Below are 12,454 nucleotides of genomic sequence, written 5' to 3' on the forward strand. Positions count from 1 at the left end.
AGCTCTCTCTCATTTCCAACTACCTAAATTGGACTTGCCCAAGACTTAAATCTTTCACTTTCATGCAGGCGTAGCGCAAGTTTCTAGTATATAAGGTATAAGAAATCTCATCTAGATACAGAATCTGCTACAGCATACGTCTGGAAGTTGTTCAAATTGCATGGGGGATTATTCATACATAATTTTGACTTTCATAATGGAGTAGCACAGGGTATTAACATTTTGGTACAAGTGTCAGAAATAACCAAACAGTACTATGATGCAAGAATGAGTAACAATTAGATGCGTTTGTGATCTAATCACAGATTTATCTATTGGATTTTAATTCACAGCATTCTTCTAATAGATAAGGACTGAGATTTGAAGCTTGCATAAGGCTGTAAAACAGAAAAAATAGTTGTGAGGTGTACCTTCCGGGTAGACCTGAAATCTAAGAACTTACTATAGTGAGGTGCAGGGAAGTCAGCTCTATTTCTTTTAATGCCAGAGTCTTGCTTTTCTAAAATGCTCCCTGCCCTTTCCAGCCCATGGATACTGTTGTGTTATATACTGCTTTTGAGTAAAATATTTTTCTGCTGAGGAAAGCATAACTTAGCTTTTATCTGTAGACCTTAAGTCTCTTCATATCCCGGAGGCAGACGTGTTCTGGACTAATTGGGAGCTTCAGCATGCAGGCCTTGCTGAAGAGCCCAAGATTCCTGAAGATGTAGGTGGTGATTGTGCCTACAAAAAGCTATTCTGTACCATTTGATCTTTGTCCACTTCCTGCGGAGACTCTCTAATCTTTTCTTGTCTCTTTACTCTTCTATCTTCTGGAACATGCACCACAGGAGATTTTGTGAATGAGCCAAAGCATTCTTTTACACCCGAAGGAAGAGCTCAGAAACAGCCATTCTGTCTTTAAACAAGCCACATTTCCTTGTTACATCTGAACTCAGGAAACTTCTTAAACAATTAAGTGAGAACAATTCAGAATTAAACTAATTCCCAAGGAATATGAAGCAGGACTCTACTGGGGTGAACCTTTTACCTACTTTTTATGGCTGCCCAAATGGTTGAAGAATTAGGAGAAAAATGTTTTTGCTCTAGGCACTTGCTGCCAGTATGGGTACTATTTTTCTGGAAATCTTTATGCATGAAACACTAAACAGTCTACATTCCTCAATTTAAAGTTATGTTTGACTTCTGTAGCTTGATTGCATTAAAGTGCTCAGTAGTTGAAACCTCAGGTGTTTCCTTTCTTACCTTTCCCTTCAACAATGAAACTTGGCCAGCAACCAAAGGCCTTGCCTTTCCCACCTCCCTGAATGGCAGAGATGGAACAAAAATGGGGTGAGGGAGAAGAAATATAGTGGAGCAGTGGCTTATCTGCATCCTGGAAAACTGGTAGAGGAAGATCTGGTTGTAATGACAAGTTTGATTTTGAATTTAGAACGAAGCTGACAGCATGTAAATAAATAAATAAATGTAAGAAATTGAACATATACAGTAACTCAGATTATCACATACCTATAGGGTTGAAGCTGATACACATTTTAAAATAACGTTTGAAGCAATTTATGTTTGTTTCTAGGCTCGCTCTGGATTTTCTTATTTTGGTGCTCTCAGAACGAGTTAATTTTGGAAGAATCTAAAAGACACATTGCTTTTCCTTCTCTCCCCAATTCCTTGGAGAATAAAGTCTGATTTTCTCACTTGAAATTTGGTGTGTAGGTTGTGTGTTTATTGTATGGATTTGGTGCATAATACCAGCTCTTTTCAAATGGGAGAGCTAATATTTTGCCCAAGCAGCTGGGAATCTGGCTTCCAAACAGATAAGGGCTGAATTCTTTCTTTCTCAAAGTGGGAGATACAGATATTCACTTTTTTTTTAGTTTGTAAAATCTATATACCCATAGAGCTGTACTTTAATCTGTGACATTTCTAAATCCTGTAATTTGTGTTGGTGATTGTTTCACAAGGCTAATATGCTCGTTTTACATGTAGAACTTCTCAATTTTCCTCCCGTTTTGTGGTGTTTCTACCACCAGAATGGTTGATGATTATGGGGCCCACCACTTGACTTGTATGAACTTGAGTTGGATTCCCCAGGACGTGGTGCTCTTCCCTGTGTTATTTAACATCAATGTGAGGTGGCTGTTGGAGGCCATTCACTGAGTTGGGGTAAGGTATCATCAGTATGCTGGTGATACCAAGTTATGCACTGCCACCTTGGGCTGGGTGGGGAATAATGTAGAAGTGCCTCCAATGCCAGGATTGAGGATCTTGATGGGGTGAAACAAGGTCTGATTAAATCCTTCCAAGACGGAACTGTGCTTTGTCAAATACCTGGGCAATCCAATAACTACGGCCCCAGTAATTACTCTGGACAGGGTTGCACTCCTCCTGAAGGAGGTGGTTCATTACTTGGAGGTCCTCCTAGACTGTTGACCCCTGATAAAGCAGCAGGTGTAATTCCTGACTGGTGGGGGGATTTTGCCCAGTTTGGCAGGGGTGCCATTTATGATCCTACTTGAACCAGGATGCCCTGGTGACAAAACTCCTACCTTGATCACCATCCAGTTGGGACTGCTGTAACATGCTGTCAGCCTAGCGAAGTAGTCCAGACAGGAAGCACAACCAGATGGACCAATTCTGCTTTATTGTAAGGTTACATTAACTGTGGTGGATTTCAGAGCTGGTGCTCCTTCCCAAGAAGGAGGAGGCACATTCCAGAAAGAAAGGATTGCTCAGTCCAGGTTCTGCTGGTGGGAAAGTTAAGAGGTTCAAGGTAATCCAACCTTAAAGCCATTGCTGAATATTTACCCATAGGTCAGTACCTTTAGTCTGGCAAGATTCTGTTTAATGGCAAGAGCAATAAAGAACTGTAGTTGGAATTTTGGCTCAGCGTGGTTCTTCACCTGTTTCCCTGACATTAACAGACTCTTGCAAGTCTGAAAGTACAAATGTCCTGCCCTCCTTATTTATTGCTTGAATGGTCAGGGCAGGTCTTTCCTAAGTTTTTTCGTTAGACTGTTACCCTCTCGTGGACTTCCTTTTCTTTTATCTGATTGTTCCCTAGGCAGCATCTCTTCCCTGTTTTCCAAGGTCACCTTCACATTCTATCACACCAAGAGACTAGGGAGGGTCCCTTCTGAGATGTTTGCCATGTTCACATTCCTTTTGTAGGCTCAGCTGCTGCTTGTTCGACTGTTCCCCTGGATATGGCTCTTCCCCCTGCCTCCCAAGGTCATTCCCACATACCATTACACATGCTCTACGTAGGATGCATGTGCTCCAGATGGCTTCTCCTTATGAAGAGACCACAGGACAGCAGTTTCCCATGGGTTTGAGTGCTGGGAGACAAAGGGAACCACCATGCTCTCAACTGCAGTGCAGCCTTTTAAAGGACACTGAGTTCGCTAACTCACTTTCTAATCACTTTCAGAAATTACCTATTCAACTACCTAAAGGATATTAGAGATCGTCAAAATGACAAGTTTGAAAAGCCACCTGGTGAGCTTACCTTCATTCTTGAATAAGAGAAAAATTAACTATAAGCTTAAGAACTTAAAGAATTAGAAACAAATGGCAAAAAACTAAATGATTTAAGAAACTTATAAATTACTTAAGGGACCAGACAAACTTGGAATAATGGAATGTTAGTACTTTTGCTATAAGATTTCAGAAATAATTATATAAATAAGCCACCTTTGTGGGAACCAATTTGTTAGTCCTTCCTAAGTCAAAACAGATTTGAGACTATGATTTTAGAAATTGAACGCTAGACGGGAGTAAAGATTCCAGGCAGAAAGGGAAAAAAAAGTAAAAAGCCTATCTCTTGTCTTTGGTCAGTGTTGGAACTTCCAAAATGACAGAAAATGCTATGACATTTGAAATATTTCACACAATTTTTGAAGAATGAGGTAAAAAAATAGCAACTTCAATCTCTGTAACGATGCATGCTTCTATGAATAGACTGTCCAAAAGATATTAAATTACTGATGTGAATGGGAACATCTTGGAAGATTTACAACATAAGGAGATGAAACAAATGTTGCCTGATACAGAAATATAAAATCATAAAGAATTTGCAGAAATACTGGAAAAAAATGGACTGTAAGAGAAAACAACTGAAGTGGAAATACAAATGAGAAGCCAAGAGATAGACCTGGATAAGGACTTTTTACTCTACTTACAAAAGAAGTTGATTAAAGCCTTGAAGAAACCTTTGAAATGGGAAAAAGAAAAATTGAAGAGAGATCAAATCCTACAACAGCATCTGAATGAACTAAAGATTAAGATAGTTAGAAGCAAAAGGAAGGAGTACAAAGTTGGTTTGTTTGATCAAGGTAAAAATAAGACATGTTTGTATAAATCTGGGATCCCTTTATGGACTTTTTGCTGATACCAGGACTGAAATGTTAATGATTTATGGATTTGCCTATGGATGGGTTATGGGACCTATAATTAAGACCATTCTTTCAGCAACCGTTTGAAGTTATGCCAGTGCTGAATGAAGGGACTTATGACTGGCTCTCAAAGCTATGACCGTTACAGCACCCCCATGGTCATGTCTGCACTTATGATGGGTTGCCAAGCACCCCAGGATCATGTGATTGCCATTTGCAACCTTCCCTGCTGGCTTCCCCACAAAGTCAATGGGAAAACCGATAGGGAAGGTTGCAAGCCGCTGGGGTAAGTCTCCCACACCCATACAGCTTCCCTACCCCGTGCTTGCACCATGCCAGCGACTCGCACACCCTTCCTGACCTGTGCCGCACCCCCGCACCCCCTGACCTGCACTGCACCTTTTCATGCACCCCCCTTCTTCAAATTTGCATCCATACTAAACAGTCTTTCATGATTCAAAATTGAATATGGCAGATGTCGAAATTGGACACCCTTTCAGGGAGGACTATGTAACAATGCCTTGGCAGAAATAACAGCTTCCAAACATTTCAGCTAAATTTTTTCCCACTCTTCCACACAGAACTTTTCTAGCTTGTAAATATTCTTAGGTATCTTTGCATGCAATATTTCATGCAATACTTACTTTGTGGATTTTCAGTATTTTAGTCTAGGGACTGTGAATGCCATTCTAAAACCTTTATCTTTAAATACTTCATGTTTCATTTTGTGATACGTTTTGGATTGTTTTGCTGAAATTAGCAACCTCTTCAGTTTCAGTTTCTTCACTGAGTATCAGAAGTCTGGTAACACCTTTTCAGACTAACATACTTTATTACAAGGCGTAAGTTTTCACGACCTACAGTTCATCAGATGCATGGAGTGGCTAAACTTATGTAAGATTTAAATTGAGATAAGGCAGGAGAAGGGATGGAGGGGAAAACAAGGTGGTTATGCAGAAGGTTTTATACGAGACATAAATACGTTATTGATTAACAACTGTAATATGTTAAAAATGTACTGTTTATCTCTTCTCCTACAATATCTTCACTGATTGTGGAATATTAGCATCCAGCATATATTGATATTGTATTAGTTGAGGCCATTCTTCCTTCCACACACAATATCTCTTGTGCCACTGTCATACAACCCCAAAGCATAATAGAGCAACCCCTGTGCTTAACGGCTGGCAAGTTTTTCTTTTAAATGCCTCACCCTTTTTTCTCCCAATGTATCTTGTGTGGTTCTGACTGAACAGTTCTGTGATTGGTGCATCCTTGTCCTGTTCAGACTATGCAACCAGGCGGAGTAATATCAAAAATACTATTTATTAAATAACTATTTACGATAAATAAGTCCTTGATATACGAAAACTTGGGTTCAATGAGCCCAACTGGGCCACAACAAGGCAGAGGAACAGGACTTCTAACTGGGAACTGGAGGCTGGATGAGACTGGAACGCAAAATGCTGAAGAAGCTGAAGGCAACAGGTCTCGAATGGGAACAATACTGGAACTGCTCTGGCACTGGATCACTGGGTAGCTGGAGACTTGCTTTGGACTGGAAGCAACAACTGGAACCTTGAAGGAGGACTAGGACATGGGAACAAGGCTGGACTTGACTTGAAGCTCTGGACTGGGCTGAAGACTAGAAGCAAGACTGGAACTCAAAGCAAGGCTAGACTCAGTTGAGAGCCCCGGACTAGGCTGAAATCTCTGGAGTGGAGACTTGGAACAAGACTGGAAACTTGGAACAAGACTGGACTCAGCTGGAAGCCCTGGATTAGGCTGGATTCTCTGGACTGGAGACTTGGAGCAAGGCTGGGAACTTGGAACACGACTGACTCAGCTGGAAGCCCTGGACTGGGCTGGATACCAGATCCTGAACAAGATAGGTATGAAATGCCTGGACACAACTGAGCATACGAAGCACGGTTGCTTGAACCCAAAGGCACACGGCAGCGCTGGAGTTTTGAGGCATGAAGAAGCGGCTTGGAAGATCGCGGAGTTTCAAGACTGGAAGCAAAACTGAGACTGCTGGGCTCGGCAAGCAAAGGATCCTCAATGGCAGCAGCAGGATTCAAGTCCTCTTCAGAGCGGAGCGAAGGTACTGATTCCCCTTTGGCCACAGACGCTGTCTCTGACGCAGGTAAGTACTCTTCCGGGAACACTGGAGGCTTGGAGGATCGGTTGTCTCCGGCAGCTCACTCTTCGTGCGGCTGCCTTTTATCCCGATCCTTGGCATGCTTGGAACCTCCTGCAGCCAATTGGGCTGCCTTTTCCTTCGCATGCTTTTTAGCCCGTTGTTGGCGCGCGCTGATTGGAGGATTCAAATCCTCTCCCGAATCTTGACCAATCAGCGCCTTGGACTCTTCCTGCGCTGCTGACTCATCCTGGAGTTTCGTTTTCCTGGTTTCAGCCTGGTAAGTTTCCAATTCCTCCTCTGACTCTGAAAGAGTTCTGCTTTCCGAGTCAGAGGCAGGCTTGACTCTGACAATCCTCTGGGTACATAGGATTTGATGAATGACACACAGCTGTCTCTTGGGTTTTTTAATCCTTTTATTAAAAGAAAATAGGAGCTTTTAATCCTTTTAACAAATGTTTATTTTTTCTCACGCAAACTAATTGTGTTACGTTCCAATGTGCCTCCTTCCCTTCTCCCAAGCAGTTTGAGTGATTTTTTTTTCTGTACAGCCTAAAAAACTCTAAGCATGCATATTTGTAGATTATGATACAAACTAAACTTATGTGTTCAGTACTCTATTCCTAACTCAACTACTTCCTAATTTTAGAATTGAGGAGGAGCTTACAGAGATTGGTGATTTGCAAAGAAAATCTATTTATTCATGTTGGAACAATGTTTGCCCTGACAAAAATTTGTTGAGCTGCTCTTTTTTTCTCCAGGATTGAATACTAACTGAACTCCATTTCATAGATTTCACATTAGGAACATGCAGTACTTTCCACCACTCTTTCCACAGCTATTTTTCTGCCTGCAATGCATGTATCTATCTTACTTCCTACTGCCCTTTCTATGGTTTTTATAGATTGCAAGCTCTAAGGGGTAGAAATTCTGTTTAATTAAAGCTTTATTTAATTTTTTTTCAATAAATACATAAAAATTACAAGAAATGAAATAAAGACTACAAGAAAAAAAAACTATAAAGGGTGAAAATACAAAAAGTACATACTACTTAGTACATACATACCGACTTCCAACTTTCTACAACAAAGATATAGATAATATCAATCTCTTACTCTAATTTAAACTAGAATAAACATTACTTCTATAAGGCACTTCCATTCTTAATATAACAATTCCTCTAAAACAAACTATTCTTCCCTCAAGAAGAATATATAAAGAAAACATTTTTATCGTAATTTCTTCCACCTAATAGACAGATAATCAAATATTCTCTCTCTTCATTACAATTTTACTTCTAATCAATGCATTTATATAGTTAAACATAATATCTCTACCATTAAATATTTAAACAATAACCTTTTTAATATCCTTTTACCCAAAATAAATTCATTGTCCCAAAAACAAAAACATCTGTCTAAACCTTTAAGAGACTGTCCTAATAAACACAATTAAATAGTTAACCCACTTCAAAATAAACTAAGGCATTTATATACCTCAGTGTTACACACAGGGCTTTCTCCTTGCAAATCTTGATCTGCCTTGTACAGTCCAGCTCATTTTCAAAGACCTTCCATCCCTTGAGGCTTAGATCTTGTCTTCGGTCTCGATATTCAAGGAGTTCAGCCATTTCCGTTCCCTTTATGCCGAAAGCTTTTCCTTCTTCAATATTGACATTCTAAAGGCAAATCTTCTTCCTTTTACTTTTTGGCTTTGGGATGCTACTCCTCATTTTCTTCTTTGAAACAGGAACATTATTCTCAAAATAACTTTCACCCTTGTCATTTTCATCCTTTTCAGTTTGTTGGTAGACTTTAGTTTCCACAAGTTCTAAAAGGTGCTCCAGAATATGAATAACCTTGAGGTAAAACTCCTTGAAAATATCTTTAATATCTTCCATGTCCCTCCACAGAACATTACGTCACCCTCTAGTGCCTCAGGGCCATATTAGGCAAAAGACTGAGAAAGTCCTTTAGGAAAAAAAAAATGTTGATTAGATATGAAAGCGAAAGTGAGAATAAACAAAGCTGTTCTCACGGGGAAAGAAAGTAGACAGATCAAAGTTCAACTCCACAGATTCAACGAAGTGGGTAATTCTTTTATAATTCTTCAAACTTTGAAAAAATAACAGTGAAGAGGCAAAAATCTTTAAATCCAACAATACAATTTAATAAGAAAAAATATATATTAAAGCCAAATTAATAAATTAATAACTTCCAAAAATAATGAAAATCACCAAGAGGTTCCTCATTTCTTTGTTGCAAAAACCCTCTCCTTAATAACAAATAAAAAAGGAAAAAAAATAGTGTTTTAGAAATGGGGTGGGCAGCTTTTGAGTCTGTCTAAGGCTTCAGCAATGCTTAGGAAAAGATGTTGTTTTTGTTCCAGACAATACCAATTTTGACAACAGATCTACCATTTAAACAATGGCAGAAAGATATCTCCAAGAAAGATACCTTGGAGGACATGAAATTATTGGAATTAGAAGGATATGATCTCCGATTTGGATGGTACGTTTACTTGTGGTATGATAAAGTTAAAGCTAATAAAGATTTTAAAAATCATTTTGTAAGGGGTGCCATACTGGGGGTTTGGAATAAATATAAGCCAATATTGTCTCCTAATGTACCTATGTGGTTGTCACCTCAAGAAGCTTTTTTCAGAAGAGAGATGACAGGTAAACCAAGCTAGCTGAGATATGAAGATTTGCTGAATTTTGAAGAAGGGATACCTAAATTTAAAACAAGGGAACAACTAGAATTAGAAGGTTATATTTGTCACTAGTTTAATTATGCACAATTGTCAGAATGGTTTAATTTGGTAAGAAAGTACATAATTTTGTTCATGAAAAAACACAATTTGAAATGGAACTTTGTACAAACGATGAGCATCTTATTAAGAAAATATATAAAATGTTGCAATTGAACTTAGAAGATGAATATGTTAAAAATTGTATGATTAAATGGGCTAAGAATTTTGGGTACAATATTATGATAGAACAATGGGAGAATACGTGGAACAAAGGTTTGAAATTTACTTTGAATTATAATGTGAAAGTATTTTTATAAAATGATGTACCGTTGTTATTTAACTCTTGATAAGCTGTCTAAAATGTATAATGGGGTATCAAATGTTTGTTGGAAATGTTTCTATCATTTATGGAGGACTTGCGGAAAAGCTAAGAAATTCTGGAACCAAATACGTAGTATTATTCAAAAGATTCTTAAAGTGGACTTACAATTGAAACTGGAACTGTTTCTCTTGAGTTTGATGGACCAGCAGTTTGAAAAGCAACATGGAACTCTGTTCTTATACGGTATATGATAACAGCAACAAGACTCTTATACGGTCAAAGATGGAAGGATGCACAAATTCCCTCAATGGAGGACTGGATGATTAAGTTGATGGAATTAGCGCAAATGGCAAAACTGACAGCATTGATAAGAGAAAACACTGTAACTGGATTTGCTTCTATCTGGAAGCTGCTTTTGGACTATTTGCTTGTAATGCAGAAGAATCAAAAGTCTTGATTTTGGGTTTTGATGATTGAATGGTTTGATTTTAGAGAAATAACGTTACTAAATGTTTAATTAATAGTAAGAGATTAACTTTATGTACTTTTATATCTGTGCTGGAAAAGGTCAGAAGCCATTTGTCTGATATGCTTTTCTATTTATTCCTGCACCATTTTAGTTTTTCTTGTTTCTTTCTTAGACTTGTATTCTGTCGGTCTTATATTCTGCATTATGTGTTTTAATTGTATCTTGAAAAATTAAAAAATAATAAACTTACCTAAAAAAAAAAGAAGATGGCAACCCTACCTCCTGGCTGCTAGCTCACCAGTTGATCGCGAAATGCTGTTTTGCAGTCTTCTGGCTGCGTCCAGCCGTCCAGAGAGCAAATGGGGTGATTCCTGGGGTTCTCTTTAATCCAGAGAACATTTCTGGGCTCTAAGGAGACCTGCCTGAGCCCAAAGAAAAAAGATCCGCACTGCCCAGTCTACCATGGAGATTGTGGAAATGTCTCAAGTTGCCAATCCCTCACCAGAAGTTCCAGGATAGAAATTCTGATCCATCCCATTCTAGCCATCTACCTATTCCAATTACAGTTAAATCTGTAATTTGCCTGTAAATACCTTGCATGAGGGTGTTGCTGCTTGCTTTGTGTGTTTATAATATTGTTTTAAAGATATTATATATTTTATATTTTATAAACTGCTTTGGGAAGCTTTTTTATACAAAGTGGTTTAAAATATATTTAATAGTATATAAGGATATCTTTTTGTTTCAGAAAGGAATAAGTAGGTCAAGCTGATAGAGCAATACTATCTTCCCTATAGAGCAATACTAATTCCCTATTAGAGGAATAATATATTGTATGTACATACATAATAAATCACAAAAAGTACATCAATTTTAGGCACTGGCTTTATGATTCAAGTATTTATATAACATTTTAGTTTTATTATTGAAAAAGGCAATAGATAGCTGTCTCCATAAGCATTATAGCATGTAGACTGATAAGCAGAAATGATCCATCTTGATGAAGAATTGAGATTATGATTAAAATAAATTAAGCCATTTCTTTTTCACTCCATATTTTAAAAAAAACAGGCCATAAAGATTAAGCAACTAAGACTACCATTATAGAAATGCTTTAGGGCCAAACTACAGGAACAGACAGTTCTTGACTCTTTAATTTTTTAAATGAGAGGCCCAATGGGAGAGGAATTTCTTTACTTTTTCCCTTTCTGCTCATTGTGGAAATTTTATTGTGAGAGGACTGCCTGTTCTTCCAGAAAAAAAAGGAAACAGCTTGGAATTAAAGGCTTTACCAGCCTCTGGTCTCCCCAACTCCTACCTGCTATTTCATTCTGATGGTTGCTTTTGATACAAAATAAAATCTACAAGAAAAGCATGTGCGGCTCCTGTATGTATATGCATATGTGCATATATGTATATCTAATGTGGCCTTTAGCAGTATGGTAAGTTTCAATTATAATACAGATTCTGGTTGCATTTTTTTTTTATCACATAAAGGTTATTGGCATTTTTCAAGAGGCTTTTAATCTACTGAAACATTGTCCTACACCTATCATGTAGAAAAGGAAAAATGAAAAAGCAACGCAGAATGACAGGGAAGAAAAGTCCCAGCTTTCAGAGACTGTGTATTCAGAACTAGTTCATGACTGGACCATGATAAAGACTGAGCAAACCTATGTTCCAGGTACAGGTCATAGTTTTGACCTGTACAGACCCATTTAGAATGATGAGAGGCTGGGATGGGGCTCCCATAATAGTCGTTGAGGTGGGATGACATTCTCAAAATGGCTGCCCTGATAGATACAAATATTCTCAAACCCACTTTTTTCAAAAGGCAAACTGGGGCAGATGTTCTGTTCCCACTTTCCAATGCTTTCTATTATCCTTTATGTCTGTCCCTTACCCCCGATGAAGCACTGTTTGTGCCTACTCCTATTCTCTAAGGTTTCCTATGAGGCTAATGCAACTGCATCCTTTGTACAGTTGTAAACGAAATAATTTTGAAAGATGAAGTAGGATACTAAGCAAACATTAAGGGAGTACCTGCAGGCATACTGGTATCCACTTCAATAAGCTATTATATTATATATCCAAAAAGTTCAAGAAAAACAAGCCATATTGATAGTTAATAGAAATGAATTATATTATCTAGGAAATTACAAACTATTCATACTTTGCAATGTAAAAAGTGTGGTATCAGAGAAACTGGCGATACCAGATATTATTTTAGCACTAGAGCTAATGGCAACCCAGAGAAAGTATTTATGTGAACTGTTTTCCCACACTGGAAGCTTAAATTAGCATCTTAGGTAGGCTTCAAAGTTCCAGCAAGGGGGCAGGTCTATTGTTTTCCCCAATTTATTGTATTCTGGCTGTGTCAG

This window comes from Candoia aspera, chromosome 2, assembly GCF_035149785.1.
Source record: "Candoia aspera isolate rCanAsp1 chromosome 2, rCanAsp1.hap2, whole genome shotgun sequence".
NCBI classification, from domain to species: Eukaryota; Metazoa; Chordata; class Lepidosauria; order Squamata; family Boidae; genus Candoia; species Candoia aspera.